The sequence below is a fragment of the Salminus brasiliensis genome, chromosome 17 (assembly GCF_030463535.1).
Source record: "Salminus brasiliensis chromosome 17, fSalBra1.hap2, whole genome shotgun sequence".
In the NCBI taxonomy this organism is placed as follows: domain Eukaryota; kingdom Metazoa; phylum Chordata; class Actinopteri; order Characiformes; family Bryconidae; genus Salminus; species Salminus brasiliensis.
The window spans coordinates 29,557,181-29,580,624 of record NC_132894.1 but is presented as its reverse complement, the minus strand read 5'-3'; the positions used below and the strand labels follow the sequence as shown (position 1 = coordinate 29,580,624).

The following is a 23,444-nucleotide window of genomic DNA, read 5'->3' as shown; positions in this document are numbered from 1 at the left end:
ATGCTGTTGCATTGCAAAAACAAACATGCATTTAAAATTTATAGACAGTTTTAAATATTTATATTATATTATTATATTTATAATATATTTTTATAGATTTTTTTGTGTTAAAATTTCATAATGAGAGGACCAATGGAAACGCTCTAAAATAAAATACTGTGAATAAATTTGTTTACATTGACTCCCATTAACAGTTACGATGCCCCCACCCCTCCCTCCCCCTCCCCTCACCTTCTTGTACATAAACTTGTCTATAATAGCAGAGTATTAAATATTTGCCCCTCAGAGGGGTTTCCGTGTGCTGACGCGAGGGGGCGCTCTGCCCCACATCCACCCACATCCACCTTCCACCTGATGAGCTGCTGAGGGCAGAAACGGACAGAGCAGCCCAGCTACTGTTTCACTCCAGCTGCCACTTTCTCCACCACAAGGTGAACTTTCCCACCCCCGTCCTGCAGAGCCCTCCCGGAGAGCCAAACCCCTCGACTGATGCCATGTTAATCCGCGGTATTTCAGTGACAGCTGAGAGTCGAGAGAGCGTGCTGCAGCAGAGCCCGGCTGAAATGCAGCGACAGCTCTCCGCCTGAACCCCGCTAAGCTAGCTGCTGCAGACCGGAGAGGCGCAGAGGGAAATTAGGAAAGGCTTACGTGAGTCAACGGAGCAGACAAGGCGTCAGAGAGTCCGGAGAGTCCGGAGAGTCCTCACCGTGTGCAGCGTTCACTCTCTCTGCTGAACCTAGCCTGGCTTAGGCTACCTGCCCTGTTAAGCACGCCCTCGTCTCCTCATTAAAGCACGCGCTAATGTTCACAGGCTTTCTAACACTCTCGAGCCAACCGAGCGGCACCTTTCCAGCCTCGCGCGGCTATCTGACTGGGACAAAACACGGGGTTAGGCAAATAACAGCGTGCACCTGACAGAAACCCCGAGCCACACCGAGACTCTCACCTTATTATTGGAAAGCCGGCGTGTGGAGACTCGCTTGACCTGCTGGAATGGGAGGGTTTCCTAGGCAGTGCATGCACACCTGGAGTGGGCTATGACAGCACATTCCTGGGCTAGGACAAAGCGCGCGAGGTAGCACAGATTTGATCTGGTTGGATGCCAGTTCAGGTTACCTGTGAACAATAGAAATGTCTATTTCATAACTCATACAGTAAGGGCAGATTGAGCATGACACATGCCTACATTTAAAGCCTTAAAACTATTCAAAGAAAAAAAGTGCTTCAGTCAAAACCAGCTCATTTAAAAGCTCAGTGGTTGTAGTAGCAGATCAGTATCGGCTGATACTCAAGATTCAATCAATCGGTATTGGAAAAGGAACAAATAATCATCTTTAGTAATGCCAATATGAATCCTCATCAATAATAACAATAATAATAAGTATATAATACAATAAATAGTATTCTTAAATTATTATTTATTATTATTAGCACCTTCATTATTAGGCTGCACAAACTACAGCACAGATAATACTCATATCTCATACAAAAGTTTGTGCAACACTAGAGTGGGCTAGGATAGCCCCTAGATTGCATTTACATTTCTGGCATTTAGCTGACGCTCTTATCCAGAGCAACATGCAAGGTTATTCATACCACAGAGGAGGGCCAATGTAGTGTTAGGAGTCTGGCCCAAGGACTCAATGGACTTACTGGTGTAGCGCAGCATAGCCCCCCGGACCGGGAATCGAACCCTGGTCTCCCACATGGTGTTGTAACTCAGTGGTAGGTAGTGGTGTTATCTGTTGCGCCACACCAACCACTAGCACATTTTTTACCCAGTCCGAGCAAACAACACTGGTTTGATGCCAGTACAAGGTACCTGTGAAAATGTTGTCACATGTCATTTTCATAATTAATATAGAAAGGGATACTCAGGATTTCAGTATCGGTATTAGAAAAGAAAAGTAGTCATCTCTAATAATGCCAATAGGAATCCTCATCAATAATAACAGCAATAATAACAAGAATAGGTATATAATACAATAAATATGATTATTATTATCATCAGATCAGATCATCATTATTAGGCTGGAGTGGATAGCACACACTACAGCACAAATAATACAAAAGTGTGTGCAACTCTAAAGTGGGCTAAGATAGCCCCTAGATAGCACATCTCCACCCAGTCCACCCAAGCAAACAACTCTGGTTTGATGCCAGTACCAGTTCATAATTCATATAGTTAAGGGCAGGGGGTGAACATTTTAACTTTTGGGACCCAAAGTGTATTGTGAGTGGTAGACCAAAGACCAAGCACTTCTATATACCATATAAATGAAGTGTGTATAGTTTGTTTTTTTAATGTAATAATAAATCAAATGCATATATAATTCTCTTGGCTATCCGCAGTACAGTGCAATGCAGTCAGATCCCATTAGATTTTGTAGCACTTCAGACTGCACTTAAAACATAGTCAAAGAAATCACGTTAAAAATAAGCTTACCTCACTGGATGGGCAAATTAAATGGCCTCGAGGGCTAATTTGACACTTTGGGCAGGCCTGCTGTACTGTCTGCATAACAATATGCAAAATGTAGGCGTATGATCAACATTAGATGGAGGTTCGTGCTGGAGGAAGTCCAAAGCCCTTTATCTACTCTGATATATATTTCTATGGATACTTCAGATAAAAAATATTTGCTGTGGATTATAAAAAGTGTCTTTCTTGAATGTAAAAGTCAGGCTCATGTATTATCAACCGGATGCTGTTTAATGTTAATAATGGTTGATAACCAGGTTGGCTAACTGGCGAACCTGCTTTATTGGCTTAAACTTATTCCATTTGCTGCTACAGTTGCCTCGTGTTGTATCTGGCACACAGCTTCAGATGCTCACTCATGATTCAATACTTATAGTGACTATTGTTTCATAAACAAACAACGACACAACAATAAAAGTGGCGTCAGGAGAACTGGAGTGAGCCCCAATTGCGAATGAATTGGTAATGCTAGCTAGTTTTTGAGTATGTGGTTTGTAATATAGAGAAAAAGTGTAAAAGTTGAGTGTACTTAAATATCCACCATGATGCACGCTTAGAAATGGTCAGTTTCTGAGTGTGGTTTCGATTGACACTATTATCCCACAATGCGGCACAAAAGGGGAAGGGAGGAGCTACTCACACTTGGAACAATGCCAGGGCAGTGGCAACAGGCGGCAGGAGAACTTGCAGTGACTTCTGTTGCCATAGCAACGCTTCATTCCTTCCGGTTAGTACAAAACGGGTTAGTGCATTACTTCTAGTCTTGTGTACTAACCTGCCAAACCTGCACTATGGACCCTTTTCACATTCCAATGGCGTTAAGAGGAAAGAGCAAGAAAGCAGGTAAAATTACATGCAGTCATATGCTGGGTATCATAAGACACAGCAGTAATGCGCTTTTCATGTTGTCTTAAGGCCCTTCCTCCCATCTCAAGCAGTGATTTTTTTTATTGATTTAATTTAGACTAAACTAGTATAGCTCGATCGTAACCAACAAATATTATTCAATCCTACGCTGTATTACTAATGAACTGATGCACTTACCAGGGGGTGGCAGGGATGCCAAAGATACGTTCGCATCCTCATGGGCGTTTTCCTCATCTTGGCTGTTCCAAGCCGTTTGGATGCTCTTGAATACATTTTGGGGCTTTCGAAGGGTTTTCCAAGGGAAATGGCAGGGTACAGCACCACCTCCGAGCATGAATCAACCTGACGTCGCGCTCGGCAAAGACCGTAGCGTACATTTGCAGGCAAATCTGCCCTAATAAAACAGCAGGTAGGGTCTTTTCAATAGCCTGAAAGCACAACATCAGAAAATGCACCCAGCAGAAGTAAAGGCAGAATATTTGAATAACCTAAATCACTGTATCATAGGGAAAAGATAAGATAATGGAGGTGATGATTTTTTAATAATTTACTTATTTCTATTTGATTTGCGATGTACGCTTTTATAACACTCAAGCAAGTCATAACCGTGAGCTAAGGTTGTATAATGCCCCCATTTACTTAACAATCGGGACCCTCTGCCCTTCGTGAGCTTGTTCGGACATTAATGAAAACCCACGTATGGCTGTGACCATGAGGAATGCAGCAAAAGCTGGATTGCACCATTTGCTGTAGTTCGACCGAAAACTAAATGACCTGCCAACAGAAACCAAAAGAAGTGAGACACTTATAGTATGAGCACTATACTAGTACTAAATAGTATATAGTAATAGACGTTAGCACAGCAATGCTTCATCATTTCCTGTTTGTAGAAACGGGTTAGTATGTTAATATTTTGTGTAGAAACGGGTTAGTATGTTAATATTTTGTGTACTAACCTATATGTTAACTGTGTGTATATTATAGTGTTAGTGAGTAGTTTGCAATTGGGACACACCCTAGAGCTACTTTGGCCGTTACACTGTTTTTGTGGACATCAAACTTTGCAACATGTTAGCACCTCCTGCTGGGCTGACATGGTCATGCAAGCATTGTGGGGCTGTCGTGGGGACGGAGCAAGATTTTTCAAAATGCTTCTAGAGACAGAGAAAATATTGGTTATTACAATAACCAGTTTAGATTTAAAATTGAGATTTTTAATGTGAGTAGACATTAAAAAGGGCTTTCCTCAGCTTCACAAATTTGTGTCTAAATGACTCAGAAAATAGTAATTGTTCCTTCCTAGAGGTTAAAATATGAGCTGTACACCCCATGTGCTGCCGACAAATGAGATTAAGTGATAATATGGCATTGCGATGCGAGAATATCCAGCATTGCAACACTTGCATTTTTCAACTTAGCAATTTTAGCTAGCGTGCTGCCTATGAAAAATTTAGCTTCTTCATACTCTCGCTTTCTGTGTGTCTCCCTTTTTCTCTTTATCTCCCTCTCTTTTACAAATTCAGCAATTACTAGGTGCAATCCATTATCAATGATTAATGATCTTTTTTATTTTCTGTGAAACGCAGTGCTACTGAGGACAGCTTAGCTTAACTTGAATATCTCATAAGGGCTTGAATCTAGCCCTTAAGAATTCCAACAATGAGGCGGCAACAAAACAGAAAGCGGGGATGGGAGCGCAAGCTAAACTAAGGCCAAGATGTGAGAGGTGGATATGTGAGGATTGCTAAGCATGCTTGAAGACAGGTTGTAAATCTGGATCACTACTGTAGCTCAGCTGACCCTGACTGTGTGGGGTGGGAATCCTTTATTGCTGTGCCACTGTATTCAGATTGCCCTGCATCTGATGAGCAAACTGGCTTGCAGAAGTCTAATGGCTTAAACGGACAGCAGGGTTTTAGGACATAGGGGTAATCTAAAATGCCTCAAACTTGCAATGCAAATGAAAAGAGAGAGAGAGAGTGTGTGTGTGTGTGAGAGAGAGAGAGAGAGAGACAGAGAGCTTCTAAACTATCTTTTTTGCCTAGAGCTAAGAGCCACACCCAACATACAGGTTTGGCAACCCTCATTAGACAAGACCCCTTTTTCATAGCTCTGGTTCTGTTAATATTCATAAATGCTTCTACATAGTTCCAGAAAAGGTTCCACTGCTGTTACTGGGCAAAGAACCTGATTCTGGTACTATATACTTAGAACCCTTTTCTGTTAATTCCCTAATCCTCTCTCATTAGTCCCCTCTTCCATTACATGTAATGCTCCCGATACTGAGAGAGTGACACTGGGACATATATACTCCTCCTCTGACACATGCGCAACCAGCCTCCGATGCAACATCAACGGGCAACCAAGACAAGGAGGAAAGAGCTGGATACCCAGCTCTGATGCGTCAGCTAGCAGAGGACTGTGCCATCCAGCATTATGCTGAGGTGATGTGGGGAGAGAGAGCGCCATCTGCCCACCCAAAGAGAGCAGGCTAATTGTGCTCTCTAGGGCTCCGGTTGCTGATGGCAGGCCAGCAAACATTTAGTTTTAGAGTAGTGATGGGTAACGGAGGCCAGAGTCCAGCACAGTTAGCTGATTACAGAGCTCTAACAGACCCACTAAATGTGGATGTGCTTGAGCAGGACAGGCAATAACCTGTGCGATAATCTGACCCTCCAGGACTGGAACTGGCCATCCCTGGTTCTGAGTGAACCAGGGATGGCCTGGAAAATACAGGAAAATATTTTTTTAGAAGGAAACGGTTCCTTGAAGGTTCCTCAAAGCACCTTAGAAGATTCCTTCACAGTTTCAAATCAAATAACTGTGACAAAGTCCTCAATGAACTTATACTGTTAACAGTGTACTGCAAGATCTAGTGTTAGGTTCAGTCTTATTAGAGCTACATTCAATAAAGGCACCAAAAAGGGTCTCTGAAGCAATTCCATTGAAAAAACACTTTTGATTTCATTAAGAACCTTTGGTTCTAATATGGAGTTCTTTCAAGAAGATGAAATGTGAATTACCTTTTCCACAAGTCCACAAACAAAACTTTTACACCAGTTAAAACTGTTTTTCTTAACTAAGACCTTTACAACCAAATAAAGAACCACTTAAAACCCTTTCTTAAAAATGCCATTTCATGAAAAATGTAATCAGCTAGTTATTGTTTTTATTACGTTTTCTCCCATTGATGTTGGGAATGTGTGTACTGTAATTTGACGTACCCTAAACTAAAGCAGTTGTGTTTTTTTCCAAACACAATGTTCTCAGATTAACCTGATATGTGTTTGTTTGATAAATGCAGCCCTGTCAGGTAAAACTCAGCATATTTCCTGCCATCCTCTATTTGCATGTTATTTGACTGTCCCTGTGTGTTGTCATTCCCCTTGACCTACAGACGTGGACAAATTTGCTGGTAGCCTTAAAGCTCATTAAAACAATGCTTCAGTCCTTTGAAATGTAATGTAAAAAAAGCCAAGAAAATGCAGATTCTTTGAGAGATGCCAAAGAAGAACCATTCAGCTTCCGTACAAAAGTAAATCTTTTAAATGTTGGTAGCAATGAAACTGGACTTTTCCCTGCTACACAAATTTGTGTCAAAATATTTTAGGAACTAGTCCTTTTCCTGCTGAGAACAGCTTTCTAGCATCTTCTCATCATTAGCATTTAGCATAACTTGAATAACTCAAAAGGCCTTTAACCTAGGCCTTATGAATTCTTGGGAATTCAAGACATAACAAGACACAAGTCACAGATTGAACTTGAACTCTGCCTTTAATCCATCTATGCAGTAAATACACACTAGTGAGCAAACACACACAGTGGACAGTGAGAACAGGTGCCCAGAGCTTCTTGGCAAGTCACATCAGCTCTATGTTCACTGACCAAAACAATTAAGCTCTCAAATCCTTCAAAGAAAAGATCACCATACCCACTGTGAAACAGAGAGGAGGCTCGGTTATAGTTTGGGGCTGTTTTGCTGCTTATGGCACGTAGGGGTTTAAAGCTGTGTAGGTCACAATGATATCTCAAGACTATCAAGACATTCTGGAGCTAAATGTACTGCCCAGTGTCAGAATGCTGTGTGTACTGGCTCAGTGGTCTATTGCACTGCCACTAAGGCCTGTGGATCGTGAGTTTAAATCCTAAGCCATTCTGATTTGCAATCAGCAGCCAGAGTCTGAGAGTCTTCTCATCACTCATAAGTGACATTGGCCTTAGCTGATGTGGTGGAGATGAGGACCCGACGCTTTCCTCTGAACGTGTCGGCAGTTCGAAAAGAGGTGGTAGCTGACTTTGCATGTTTTGGAGGAGACCTTAAGTCCTTACCCTCTTAGTGTTGGGAGCATTGCTAGTGCTAGGGGAAGTGAATGGGTGGGAATGTAACACACAAATAAAACTCTGTCTTAGTCACAGGTCATGGATCCCCCAACAGGATAATGACCTTAGCTAGAGTCCAAGAATGCCTGAGAACAAAAGACTGGACTATTCTGAAGTGGCTTTTATTGAGCCCTGATCTGAATCCTGTTGAACATCTGTGGAAATAGCTGAAAAACGTGCAGTCTAAAAAGGCGTCCTTCCAACCTGAGACAGCTGGAGCAGTTCGCTCTGGGAGAGAGTGGGCTGAACAAGCTTTTGACAGGCGCAAAGGTCTGAGAGCTGCAGAAAGATTTTTTTGCAAAGATTGCTTCCAAAGGATATTTTCAGTATAGGGTCACATCTTTTCTGACAGTTTTCACTTTTTTTTAAATGCTCTATTTAATCTGATTGTTATTAAATATGGAATAAACCATGATGGATTTGCTTTGGTCAGTTTTTCAGAGAAAAGACCTTTTTCATACACAGGTACCTTTAATTTTTTCCAAGTCAATACCTCCTCTTGTGTGTGCATCTTACTTCTATATCTTGGTTAACCACTTAGCCTCGCTGGTGTTGTTTGGAAATACCCACAAGTGAACACCCACCTGATGAGTGTGCAACAGCTGGATAGCACAGTAACAAGTAACTGATATAAGTGACTGAATGTTAAGCACAGTGACCAATGCATAAATTGACCTGTCCAGTTAATTTGAACACACTTATGATCTACTTACATTTACTTAAAATGAGTTCATTGTACGTAGTTACACTACATGTCCAAATGTTTGTGGATACTCCTTGTAATGAATTCATTTAGCTACTTTATGTTGCACCCATTGCTGGAGCTCTCTGAAGCAGATAAACATGAATATATTGGTACCATGTCTAATGCCATGTGTGGACTATTGAGCTGTGGAGCAGTAGTAGTGTGTTCTCTGGTGCTCCATCCAATTATTTTGGGACGAATTGGGGAATTAGGGATGAAGTGGGTAGTAGAAAGCCTTTCCTGGATGGCAGAGACAGTTACTGTAACAAAAGCAGGATAAACTCTGAAGAAACAGTGAATGTGCAGGTGTCCCAATACTTTTGTGAATTTTTGTAACAATATAGTGTATCCTGAAAAAAAGACAACTATAAAGGTTCCTTAAGAGTTTGCTACAGGGTATATAAAAGAACTGGGTTTATTTGACTTGCAGCAATATTGGAATCCCTTGTACTGCTATATAGCATATTCCTTGTATATGAAGCACCATGTTACCAAAGAGCTGTTTATGCATTCAAAGGATTCTTTGAGTTCTCACGGTTCTATGTGAAACCACTGAAGAACCCCCTTTTTAAAGCAGCATAATGGAAAATTGGTGTGTCAGGCCATCCTACTAAGTTCAGTCTACAAAGAGACTACAAAACGTAAATGCTAAAGTTGAAACGTCACGCAGCTGAAAGGATTCTGCATGGAGGAGTGGGAAAAAGTTGGTTGATGTCAGGTAGACTGGTAGATCATTACACGAAATGTCTTACTGAATTATTTCAGCCAAGAGGAGAAATACCAGCTATTAGGGAATAGCATGTCTGAACTTTTTCCTCACAAGAAAGTTACATTTATATTAATTACAATTAACTTTACAAATGATCATCAAAAGACATTTACCTTCATGGAAGAGTCATCAGAAAAAAAAACAACAATGCAAGAATTGTTTAAAAAGAACCATTTCTGTAACCTCACCTCAGAATCCACAATGAGCCGCAAACTGAAGGTTTTGTCATGGCCCTCACAGGCCCCCAACCTAAACATTATCAGAAACTAAAAGAAAATTTTAACATTTGGTTCTTTAACAACCCATTTTTGTAAATTAAATATGTAGGAGTGTGAAGAACCTTTTTAAAGTTTAAAGAGCCTCAGACATTTCTCCTAGAACCATACATCCAATCACTAATAAGGAACTATAAAGAACATTTTGAAGGGTCTATCAAACAAGATGGAAGCTTTTACCACAGTATACAGATAAGTGTAGCTGTATGATGAGGATTACTCATCATCACTACCCAATAAACCTTTACCTACTTTGACCTGTACACTCCTTTCCTTCCCAAATAGCTCCTTATTAACTTCCTGAATGAATTAAATACCCGAGGAATGTACAGTATGTATCGCAGAAAGATGACTCACCCAGAAGAGGTAGCGTTCAGTTGCATAATGCTGTTTACTACCAAGCGAGGTGGTAGAGGCAAAAATAAAGAACTTGTGGCACAAATCAGAAACTGACAAGATGGCTCTGTAACTGGAAACTGGAGACAGAGCTTGATCTGCAAGATAATGGTAAGACTTTACAAACAGACTGAGAATCTGATAATATGCTTGTGGAGCAGGCTGGGGCATGGTCATAGTAACCATGTCAGATATAATACGCTTTGCTTGCGGGTCCAGAAGAGCTAGGGATGGAACCAATCTGTTGCCCAGAACTGGTATTGGCCCAATACTAGCAGCCCAGCATACTATATTGGGTAATGCAGAAAAAAACCCTCTAGACCCAAAGTCTACCTTACAAACTGCAGATTTTAAACTTTTGGAATGTCCTAGTCAAAGTCCAGGCGTAACTCTGCATGGTTCCATAAGAACCATGTTCATAATTAGAAATGCACTTAATGATCTCTGCCGGTGACCAGAATCACATAACCTCTCAAATGACCGATTCTCTGCCAGTCACACTTAGACTTGGGGGCTAACCACACAAACACAGCCCCACACAGCATGGCTGTGATTCAAATGGCTCCACTTGCTGGGCTTCAGCACAGCAACAGGGCCCTCCAACATGTATTAAAGACTAGGTAGAAGAGTGTCGCGCTGTTTACGGCCGCACAGAAGGTTAATTCTTCTGCTACGTCAGTGTAAACATTAGCAAACATGAGTAAATCTGGTCCACTTTTCAGCTCTGGTTCAGTTTAACTCTCATTTTATTGGTTGGCTCATTAAGGAAATGACACAGGATGAGTGGAGCTTTTCAGCTGGGACATTTTTAAACCTGATGGAGTGGAAACTGCTAAGGTTTGGTTGTAATACTGGTGTATATAATGTGTATACTAGCTTCAGCCATTGTTTACAACATGACTGCTGTCATTCACATTAATGTGTTACAGTCTTTAGATCAAATATATAGAAAGTTTTAAATATCAAGCTTTAAATATTTGTACTTACATTTGAGGCTTATCCACAACAGCTAAAAATGTTCACATACCTATTTAATATATATTTGTAGTAGTAATCAGATCAGTCATATGTTAAAAAGTAAACAAATCTAAATCAAGAAGAAAATTGCAATCAATACAATGTTTGAGTGGGAAGAACTTTTTGAAGGTCTCAAGCAGTGTTTCTCCACCTTTATCCTGCCCTGTCCAGCCCAGCCCTGCACATTTTAGTGCTTTCCCTGCTCCCAACACACCTGATTCTAACACCTGAACTAATGAGCTCATTAGCAAGCCATTTCAATGTTGCAGGGGGTGTGTTAAAGCTGGGAGTCAAAGTGCCTCCAGGACCAGGGTTGACAAACACTGAGAAACCACATTTACACGTCTCTATTACAAACATGGTTCTTCATGGAACCAAATGAACCTCAAAGAACCTTTTTTTTGAAGCACCTTTATTTTTAGGAGTGTACTAAAATGTTGTGGCAGAACCTGATATGTGCAGTTCAAGGCCTACAAATGTAACTGAACAAAGAAGTGGGCGTTGTGACACAATGATAACCAACGTTTGCTTGCAGTTACAGCTGCTTAGTGGGGTGTAGCCGGTTTTCAAAGGAAGGGGACAGTCACTTTTTCACATAGGGGCACTGGGTGTTGAGCAAAGGCCCTGTTCTGGAGGTGTTTCTAAGTGCATTCTCTACTGATTGTTGTGGGGTAACCCCTTATTCTGCAGACCTCTAGTGGCTGTTTCATCTACGCAACGGAAGAGACTTGTTGATTTCTTTTTTTTTTTTACTGGTTTAATCTGCAACCTGGGGAGTTACGGAGTGTGCATGTTGACCCTGCATATTTTAATATCATTGTAAAATCAGTGCTTTGATTGCAATATGTAATGAATATGAGGCTTTCTTTTTTTCTCGTTGGATGTTTTCTTCCAGTTTTCTTCCTCCAGTGAATATGCAAGCTTATTCAGAGTGTAGATTGGATCAGTAAGCGCATTATGCAGTATTTTTGTACATGCCTCAAGACTTGCCCATGTGACTAAACTTTTTTGAATCTGTTCCAACTTAAAGCAACATTATGCAGGAATTGTACCTTCAAATGAGTAAAAAAGAGCAGTAGACCAGGAATTGTCCCGGTTTTCCAAATGGCCACTCTACTGCTCTTTTTTTCCTCATTTGAAGGTACAATTGCTTCATAATGTTGCTTTCCTGAAAGTGCATTAAACATATCCACCCAGCCAATGTGCAGCATTGTAGCTTCAGCTGTATAGTCTTATATAAAGTAAACAGAGACCACCAGACAAACAGCATATACCAAGGGGAATACTGAAGTGCACATATCTAGACACATTTGTGATCCACTGTATCCTTATTGCGTGGCCTTTGGTCAATCACCCAAAATGCTACCACCCAAATGGAAAAGAAAAAGGAGAACACCTGGGAAAAATAAACTATAAAGGCTAGCTGGAGAGAGAGATGGTGAAAACCTCCAGAAGGTGTAAATGAGGTGCCAGAATAGTGCATGAGGAAAGGAAAATACACAGGAACAAACTTTTACACTAATTGGAGATGAACTTCCATGTACTATGAGTAGATGGGGGATGTAGGTTTGTGGTCAGTGTGGTGGACTGCTCTAGACAAAGGACTAGTGTTGAATTTAGTTCCCAGTCCAACCCAGAGCAAACAGATTACTGCAGTTTCTGCATTTCCTCTTATTGTTAATGTAAATTTGGCTCCCATTGCAGTTTCCCATCCTAAGTAATGCTGAAAACACGCACAATTATCTGCCAATAAAAAAGACTAGATAAACGTCTTCAAGTGGCATTATGCGAGAATTGCTATTTCTTGCTCATGAGCTCCCTCTACAGTTGGGTACAAGTGTAATTCCTAAAATACATTCTATTCACGCGCATTTCTGGACAAGCTGAGAAATACAGAACCATCACTGAAAGTGATAAAAGTCATGCAGACTGACGCAACAGACTAATATTTTATGTAAACATATCCAGTTTTGCTACTTTGCACAAGCATTGTTGTTCTGCCTGCTTCTTCAAAGTTGCATAGTGCAGTTAGCAGTGTGCCAAGCCTGGAGTAGTATTTGTTCAGTGGAGCAACAACATGGGTTGACACTGTCATTTTAAGTAGAGATGGACTGATCAGTGTTTTTGGAGCCATTACCGATCACAGATTGTCTTTCAGCACAATTAGCCAATTGCTGATACTGAGCAGGGGTGGAATGGATGCCATATTAACCTTTCTAGCATCATTGTGCAGGGCTTCTTGTGCAGGTATTGTTCCGCTGCAGCAACTCTTAATATATGGTTCTTATGACCTGACCAGCTCTCAGGATTGGCAAAATTATCTGTTGATCACATATTTGAGTTAAAAATTGTTTGATTTCCCCAATGTTCTTCTCTTTTTTTCTCTGGGTTCTCCAGTTTCCTCCCACGCCCCAAAAACACATTGTAGGTGAACTGGCCATGCTAAATTGCCTCTGGCCATTGCCTAAATTGGAGCGAATGGGTGTGTGTTCTTGCCTTACACCCAGTGTTTCCATATAGGCTCTGGACCCACTGCGACCTTGACCAGATAGAAAGATAAATTATTTAATTAATGACTCATTTTTAAAGGAACTAGACATTGAATCAGTGACAGTGGATCATTCTCAAAATTTCAGTATCAGATAAGTATCAGCCAAACCAGCAGACAATGAACTATAAAGCACAGGTTCTAACAAGACAATGTTTGATAGTTAACCTGATTGGTCACCAAGTGCAAAAATGGAACCTAATGGCTCTTGTATTGTAAAACTTCTCAGTATTTTCCTGGAATGCTTTATCGGCAGAATCATCTCCAGGTCCACCACAACTTCCTGCCTGTTCGAAATTGTGTCCTGACCCAGACCTTCTATGGATGTGCACTGACCGCCCCCATTCAGTGCCTATTCCCACCATTCATTGCATCATTCCTTTCTCTCCCTCTGTCTTTTAAGTTACGTCTGTCTGCTCCAATTTCTTCCCAAGGAAGGCATTCTCATAGGCTTGTCACGATAATGGAGATGGTCATGTGATGTTCATCTGGATGCCACACGATTCACTTCTGCAATAAACTGTGAGAACAAATCACAGAGATGGATCTGTCATTCGATCTGGGGTTGTGCACTGTTAAAAATACCAAAGGAGGCCTACTACTGAGGGGCACGATTATCGCCTCTATAGATTCTATAGGTATTCACCCCTCGCAGGATGAATAATACCTAGTTCTGAAAGGAAAACACTCCGGGTGAAGATAAAGTGCTTTAATCAAACAGTAAAGGTTACACAGTGGAGATACCATGTGTGAACAAAGGTGAAAGCAGCAACTAAGCAAACACGTAAAAGGTGCTAGCTTCTGGTCTTAACAGACTGGAGACTGGGTGGGAATTCACATGCTAACGGCTCATTCTGCAGCAGGGTTTAGTTTGGACGCAATGTAAAATAGCGATATGAACAAGAATGTAAATGGTAAGTATATCGTTTTTATTCCCATAACTGTTAATATTTTTTTATATATACAACTGCTATTAGTTATTAATTATTTGCTGTAGCTTTAAGAGAAGTGCACAATGAAAAATAAAATGTACACAATGTCCCCCAGGCACAGTCAATAAGCCAAGACAGGTTTGGTGTCTGTGTAAAGTCTGCTTCTTTAGTTGTGCCCTGGAGCTAAAAGGCTAATGACGCTAGCTAACCTGTAATGAACGGATTTGATATTTGGCTGGACTGCAGTCTCAACCACAAAAAGCCACATAAGAAATCGTTTTCCTTTTTGCTAAACATAACAACATGGCAGTTCTTCACGTCTGAACATATAACAGGAGAGTTAGACTGTGTTCCTTAGTGAAGAGCCATAATCTGGAATCTTGGCCTGTTTCTGAATATTACTTGAAAAGACTGAGAGCCTGTTAGCAGTTGTTATCTACTGAGCAATTAGCAATCATGCTGTGTGTCATTTCTTGCTGTAGATTACAGAAGTGCAGCACTGCTCGGGGAGATTGTTGTAGTTGTTTAGTAATGGGACACATCAACATCTAAGCTCATAAATGCGACCGGTTAGCTACGTTTTTTTCGGCCTAGTCAGCATACGCTTGTGTATTGTTGTTATTAAGGCAGCTAAAGTGCACATGTGAGCAAATGTGACAACAATCAGAATACAAATGATTTATAGAAATCTGAATACTTTTGGTCTAAAATAATGTGAAGACAACCTGTTGTAACAAAGTGTAAATGAAGTCTCTGTAGTTACTGAGTAATACACCTTCATAAGCCTTGGAGTGTTAAGAGGTTAAAAGACTGAGACAAATGAAGAACTGTAAATTACATCACTAAAGTGTCAAATCTGAAAGGGCCGATTTATAAAAACATGATTCATGTTTTAATCACTTTATTAGTAGCACTATACTAACAGACTGGGTTGGGCCTTCTTTTGCTCTCAGTACAGTACCTCAATTCTTCGTGGCATGGCTTGCACAAGATGTTGGAAACATTCCTTGGAGATTCTGGTCCATGTTGACATGATTGCATCACACAATCCCCGTAGATGTTTCAGGAGCTGTAAATCTCCTGTTCTACAGCTTCTCAAGGACTCTAAGGATCTCTAGATTCAGACTCATTGGCTGGGAAGGTCACTTCGGAACCCTGAACTTATTGTCATGTTCATGAAACCAGTTTTAAATTGACTTTGCTTTGTGACACCCTAGCAATTGTGCATGGTCAAAAACAGTACTGAATTACACTTGGAGTTTGGTGTGTTTTTCTGGTATTGTTGCCTGGGGCGCCTACACTCTTCTCAGCTGCTGAGCTCTGTAGCTCCTTCAAAGTGATTGTTGGCCTCTCTGTGGTTTCACTCACAAGTCAGAACAAGTCTTCTTGTTCTGATGATAAATTTTGAAGGATGGCCAAGTCTAGATAGTTTCTGTGTGGTGTGGTGTGGCTTCTGTTTCCTCAAGGTTGATTCAACAGTACTTATAGGGATATCCCAACTGCTAATTAGTTATTAATCATTTGCTGTAGCTTTAAAAGAAGTGCACAATGAAAAATAAAATGTACACAATGTCCCCCAGGCACAGTCAATAAGCTAAGACAGGTTTGGTGTCTGTGTAAAGTCTGCTTCTTTAGTTGTGCCCTGGAGCTAAGAGGCTAATGACGCTAGCTAACCTGTAATGAACGGATTTGATATTTGGCTCAACTGCAGTCTCAACCACAAAAAGCCACATAAGAAATCGTTCTTTTTGCTAAACATAACAACATGGCAGTTCTTCACGTCTGAACATATAACAGGAGAGTTAGACTGTGTTCCTTAGTGAAGAGCCATAATCTGGAATCTTGGCCTGTCTCTGAATATTACTTGAAAAGACTGAGAGCCTGTTAGCAGTTGTTATCTACTGAGCAATTAGCAATCATGCTGTGTGTCATTTCTTGCTGTAGATTACAGAAGTGCAGCACTGCTCGGGGAGATTGTTGTAGTTGTTTAGTAATGGGACACATCAACATCTAAGCTCATAAATGCGACCGTTTAGCTACGTTTTTTTCGGCCTAGTCAGCATACGCTTGTGTATTGTTGTTATTAAGGCAGCTAAAGTGCACATGTGAGCAATTGTGACAACAATCAGAATACAAATGATTTATAGAAATCTGAATACTTTTGGTCTAAAATAATGTGAAGACAACCTGTTGTAACAAAGTGTAAATGAAGTCTCTGTAGTTACTGAGTAATACACCTTCATAAGCCTTGGAGTGTTAAGAGGTTAAAAGACTGAGACAAATGAAGAACTGTAAATTACATCACTGAAGTGTCAAATCTGAAAGGGCCGATTTATAAAAACATGATTCATGTTTTAATCACTTTATTAGTAGCACTATACTAACAGACTGGGTTGGGCCTTCTTTTGCTCTCAGTACAGTACCTCAATTCTTCGTGGCATGGCTTGCACAAGATGTTGGAAACATTCCTTGGAGATTCTGGTCCATGTTGACATGATTGCATCACACAATCCCCGTAGATGTTTCAGGAGCTGTAAATCTCCTGTTCTACAACTTCTCAAGGACTCTAAGGATCTCTAGATTCAGATTCATTGGCTGGGAAGGTCACTTAGGAACCCTGAACTCATTGTCATGTTCATGAAACCAGTTTTCAATTGACTTTGCTTTGTGACACCCTAGCAATTGTGCATGGTCAAAAACAGTACTGAATTACACTTGGAGTTTGGTGTGTTTTTCTGGTATTGTTGCCTGGGGCGCCTACACTCTTCTCAGCTGCTGAGCTCTGTAGCTCCTTCAAAGTGATTGTTGGCCTCTCTGTGGTTTCACTCACAAGTCAGAACAAGTCTTCTTGTTCTGATGATAAATTTTGAAGGATGGCCAAGTCTAGATAGTTTCTGTGTGGTGTGATGTGGCTTCTGTTTCCTCAAGGTTGATTCAACAGTACTTATAGGGATATCCCAACACCTGGATAGTACTTTGCAGCCTTTTCATATCTTGTGCATGTCTATATCTTAATTTCTAATTACCATGTCCTTTGATGTTCATTTTCACAGCTGTCCTTCCTCCACATTCACAGACTGACCAGTGGCACTTGAATTAAGGGATCTATTATTTAATAAAGGTGAACTTTAAAAAAAAATTAAATCACTGTTTTTGATGTTGAAGTTTTCTTATATAAATATATGACTTTAAATGGATTTTAAGAGTCACGTTTTTTATTTAATGAAATATGTCATTTGTCCAAAAATTTAATATGATAGTTTTTACTTTTGCAAGGCAGTGTATTTGTGCTCATCTTTATCACGGGTGCCAGTAATTCTGGGGGTCACTGCAGAATAATATAATGTGGCAGGCTGGACGTTTAGTAATTAATTATGAAGCCATTTGAAACATAAACATTTTTTCAAAAGTGCATGTTGTGAAAGAGGCACATCCTCAGTCTCCATGGGAAACGTCTCCGTAACTCTCCTCATAACAACTGGATCATCTTTAAAGTCTCTGTTAACTGTTTCCCATGCAACGTCCACTTCCTCCACTCCCCCACAGTTCCTGTCACAGTACCATGCTTAAATTAAAACAAGCTGACCGATCGCTCTGAGCCGTCAGTAAGATCTCTCCACATAGACGCACAGTGACTGAGCTACGCTTCGAACTTTCTCACAGGCAGGAGACATGCTGTGTGTGACCAGTGAATGCCAGCTGGCTGCAGGGACTGGTTTGATTTGACTGTGTTTTTTTATAGACCCAAGATTTTTCCAAAACTCCCCAAACCCTTCCATTGACAAATATCAGAATAATTATAGATATCCAAAAGCATCCACTCCAGCTCTGCTGCACCAGCAACGGCAGTTGAAGGTTTGGAATCAATGTTTTTAACAATATGACATTAGTTTGTTTGGAGATACACACCTAGTTATTCTCATATTCCAGCCCTGTAGGGCTTCATAGTCTGCAGGGAGGTGTTTCTACACCTCCAAAGTTCAGTCTTGTATAAAAACATTGAGGTCTGGACTCTTGGGTGTCTCTTAGCCCACTGTTCTGAGAACACTTTTAGCTTCAATAGTTTGGAGCATTTTCTGCTTCTCGCCATCCAAGTCATCCGAAACTTGTTCAATGATGTTGAGGTCTGGACTCTTGGGTGGCGAGCCCATTGTTGTGAGAACACCTGAAGCTTTAACAGTTTGATTTAATCAAATGTTGATCACTTCCATTTCTCAGTAGGAGCTTCCTGATCATCTCCAATATCCTTTCGGACCCACCATGTTGTAAGGGATAATGCAATGTTGTAAATGATCCCATTTAATATGCAGGATATCCTTCAAAACACCTTTACATGGATCACACATGCAAATATATCCTGATACCCTGTGTTGTTAAAAGAGCTGTATGAGTGTGAAGACGTGTTGGTCCCTTGATGAAACACCCATACACCCATAGATCTTGTAGAACATGGATCTTCATGGAACCAGCAGTGGTTCTTCTATGGTATTGCTTAAAGGCAATCCCAAGCTTCTGACCAACAGTGTGTTACTATAATAGCTTCTCTTGACGGTTTTGGTGAGGGTGACCTCAGGACCAGGCCTCCACCAGACTGCTTGTGGTGGGACTGCTTTTAGAGGAGGAGGAGGGGGTTTGAGAGGACTTCCTGTGTGTGGGGAGGGAGTTTTTCTTTTTTTTTTTACCCCCGAGAGTCACGGAAAAGGAGTAACAGATGTGATAGGGCATCAGTGACCTTCTGGCCTTCTGTGTTATATGACAATCACGTTGCTGTCTTCAACCAGCCACTCGATTCAGTTCCATGAAAACAGCTACACACAAAAAGACAGTTACATAATTGTTGTTGGGAGGTTGTTTAGTAACAAACCTGGAACTAAAAGACGAACAAGAAGATCAGTTGAATCTCCCAGGCGTGTGTGTGTGTGTGCTGACAGTAGGTTGTGTAAGATGGTAGCGGGTCTGGACCTGCCTGAGAACACCACAGTATGGGTGTTTGCTTGATATACTGCTAATTACGGTGTCTTTAATTAGAGTGACTCAAATGTCAGTGCATTCCATTCCTTGATTGAGGATTATACATTTTTTGTATTGCATTTAAAAGACATTGCGAACTATAGGACATTTTTAGAAGAAGCAGTTGGGGAATCTTTTTCAAACCTGTTGAAAAGCCTGAGGAGGTGGCATGAATGTGTAAAGATCTATCAAGGTTAACAGGGGCTACTTTGGAGAATCTGTTGTTCTACAATTGGGTAAAAATAATTTTTAAAAAGTTTGTGGACAGCTTTTTTTTTTACCCAATTGTCCTCCCCAGTTAGCCATGTTACTCGTTAATACTCTCCCCCATTACATGTTATGCTCCTGACACTGGTAGGGTGCGGACTGACACATGCACAACCAGCCACCTTCTCTTTTACAAGTGCTGCAAATCACACACAGACTCCAACACACTTGGATGCATCGGTTAGCAGATGCCTGTGCAGGCCAGCATCACACAAAAGTGGTGTGAGACAAGTGGAGAGAGAGAGACATCTACTCACCTGGAGAGAGCAAGGACATTTTTGCTCTCCTGGGCTCCGGCTGCTGATGGCAGGCCTGGGATTCAAACCGGTGATCCTGGGGTCATAGGGGCAGCACCTTAGTCTTCTGTTTTTTTTTTTAGCAAATAAACATCATTATTGTTGCTTTCATATGTGTTTGAATGTGTGTCCTGTAGAGGAGATGACCTTATTTACACTTTGAAAAGCAACAACACGTAATTTGACCGGCGTGCCCAAGCTTTTGCATTAGACTGTACATACTGTACCAATCCAGGGGTGGGAAACTAAGGGCTCCAACACACCTGCTACACCTACCCAGAAAAACTTTCCGTTATAAGTTTCTGTCCTACCAGAGTTTCTTCTTCGCTGTGTCCATATGGGCTACACTGCCCTCACGATTTCCATTGCTCCTGCTCCGTTCCCTCTATATCCGTAAGCTTTAAGGGAGCGAGAGAACAAAAACGGATGGAATGAACGCAGAGTACGAGCGAACGAGGGAGGGAGGGTCTGCAAATGTGTTCTGGCTAGCTGGAGACAGCATGTCAGCTTGGAAGGTTATCTCAGAGGCTTAGCCAGTCTTAGCTAGTTTCAACGCTGGTAACTGCAAACCTGGAAGACCAGCTTGGGCCAACCCTTGCTCCCATGCTAAACCTCTTGTGATAGGTTTTCAGACTGGTTTTGTACAACATGTGTTCAGAAACTGCTAAAACCAGCCTTTTTCTCAATGTTGGAAGGATCTACCAGACACACCCACTGCTCTCTTATTGATCACGCTGAGACTCAACAGTTAAAAGCATTCAAAATTTATATGGCCTGCTGTGGCGGACTCTGTTTACCGCTGTGCTTACTGCTGGACTCTGTTTAGCCTGGGCTGCACATCCCATTGAAAAAAAATTATGTGTTTAAAAGCACAGCGGTGAATTTCCTTCGTTCAGTGTGAAAACAGCTTTACACCTGTGTTTCTTAATAATCAAACAAAGCAGCGTCTGCTAGAAACATTGAACAGGTGAGCAAAAGTGTGGGAAGCCTAATCTAGATGTCGCTGGATGCACAGGAAAGTGAAAGTCTTATTTTTGAGTTTTAAAAACATGTATATTCAAACATATTAAAGGTTTTATATAAGGTTTTCAAAGGTAACGTGTCAGGCCATGCTATTTGCTTGTAGATTCAGTATTAAATCAAACAAGTTGCCCATATATTTGACTGGAAAACTCAATAATTAAAACTGTCTGTTCTGTCTTAATGTTCCTATATTTTAGTCAGTACCTCTCCACCCAAAACCCACTTCCCTGTTTAATGTTCTCAAACTGTCACGCGCTTCATAAAGAACAACAAACATCGTAGGTCGAGGCGCTGCATACTTTACCTACACTGTCTAAGGCCCAGGAGGCCTGGGCAGCACTAATACACGGCACATTGCTTTATTTCACGCCAGAATCTTGGACATTAATAAATTCATTTAACTGTATATTTGATCATTTATAGGTACCGAGCTGTTTAGTATGGGACTCTCTGTTTGTCTGTGTCTGACCTTTATACCTTTCTAAGAAGGGAAAACTTCTTATCAATTGAAGAACGTGTTTTTAATCTTAAAGTAAGATTCTTTATTCTTTTGAGACGCCACATTGTTGACATACTGACACTATCTCCATCAGCAAAAGCAACTCTAGATCAATCACAGTGAGGTATCCATTCTTTATGGTCCAGAAATGACTTCAGGCCTGGTAGACAGAAGGAGGGGGCAAATTTCTGAAATCTGAAACTTCTTCAGAATAAGTAGCTGGTGGAAGATGTACATAACTCCGTCTAGATGATGCAGATGATCACTGTAACCCAATCATTTCAGATGCTTGCATTAAGTGACCCTGTAAAAACCCTGGATTAACCCTATATTGTGCATTTTTAATCTTCCCAGATTATGCAATACAAAAAGAACAACTACTAAAGCTACACGTGTAACAGCTACTTTCTGGAAAGAGGAAGATGCTCCTGGTCTATCGACTATCACAGGGGCAGAGAAGGAATGACATTAAACAACAAATAGCTTAAAGAAAACTGAAAGAGTTTAGAGATATATGGGACTTTTTGTGAGTTTCTTTTTTAATGTGAAAGAATCCCTTCCCCACCCCCACGAACCATAGCATTTTAACCTGTCTGCATCCTATTTATCATATTTATATAGTCCGTACTTTACCACCTCGATACCTGCTGTGTTTCATGTTACATGTGCATTTTAAGCTGTCTGCATATAATATCACAGCATGTTAAATTTATAGTTTCAAGTTTTCAAGTTTCAAGTTTATTTGTCATTTGCACAAAATGTCAGAACATTTATGCATTGAAATGCTTGTGGTGAGGCTCAGGTTGATACTCTACAGGAGGACAAAACTATATGCATACTAAACATATTAAAATAAAGTTATATAAAAAATTAAATTAAATAAATACAAAATATACACAAAATACAGAATATACAAAGACAGAAGGGATCTGTGTGCACCTTACATTCAATACCTCAGAATTGAATCCTATTTATTGTATTTATTGTATTTATTGTATTTTTTGTCTTGCACATTGCACTTTCTGCAGTCTGCCTTGTACTGGTTTTGGTTCTCATTTTGTTCCATGTTGCACCCTTGTTCTGGAAAAAAAATATTTCATTAATTTCACTAATTTCATTTCACTGTGTAATTGTACAAAGCGGAAATGACAATAATAGCCTCTTGACTTGCCTTGCTGACCTTGACTGACATACATAAGTTTGCTTAAAAATAAAAGTGCTACAAAGGGTTCCATAGAAGAACCACTTTTAGTTTCATGAAGAGCCGTGTTTGTCACAGAGACTGTGAGCGTGAGTGTGAAGAACCTTTAAAAGACCCAAATGCAAATCAATATGAAGGTCACATCTCTATTACAAAAAAGGAACCTAAACTAAAGTGGCTCTACTATGGCATCGCTCTGACCCTGTGACCCTGTGGCAGCACCTTTATTTTTTAGAGTGGACTGGGAAGCCCACTCTACAGAACAATACAGAGAATTTAGGCCTGACTGAGGTCTGACATTATAAAAGAAGTCTAGGACGATGACTATGTCCACATTTGTCCACAGTGGTTGGTGTGGCGCAACAGATAAAACCACTAGCTGCCAGTGCGCTATTACACCATGTGGGAGTCCAGGGTTCGATTCCTAGTCTGGGTGACCGTATGCTGCGCTACACCAATAAGAGTCCCTGGGCAAGACTCCTAACACTACATTGACCCACCTCTGTAATACAAGTCACCCTGTAAGTCGCTCTGGATAAGAGCGTCAGCTAAATGCCGTAAATGTAAATGTAAATTTGTATAGTGCTGTGCAGTTTGTCTGTTTACTGTTTCAAGATAAGCTGCATTTATCATCTTTGTAATCTTTACCTGGAACTCTTTCCTCCCAGGAACTGCCCATCTTCAACACTCCATTTTCCTGTCAGAGGGGTTCAGTTCGGACAGAACAGGCCTACCCT

General features: G+C 40.8%; 1 protein-coding gene across 1 annotated transcript in view; it reads right to left on the bottom strand.

Annotated features, from left to right (window-relative positions):
* Nucleotides 1-737, bottom strand: part of ano1a (anoctamin 1, calcium activated chloride channel a) — a 47,290-nt gene extending 46,553 nt beyond the window's left edge. Inside the window, exon 1 of the mRNA XM_072660325.1 lies at nucleotides 649-737. The gene's annotated coding sequence lies outside the window, so the exon portion shown is untranslated. The remainder of the gene's footprint in view (nucleotides 1-648) is intronic.
* Between the last annotated feature and the right edge of the window lie 22,707 nt (nucleotides 738-23,444).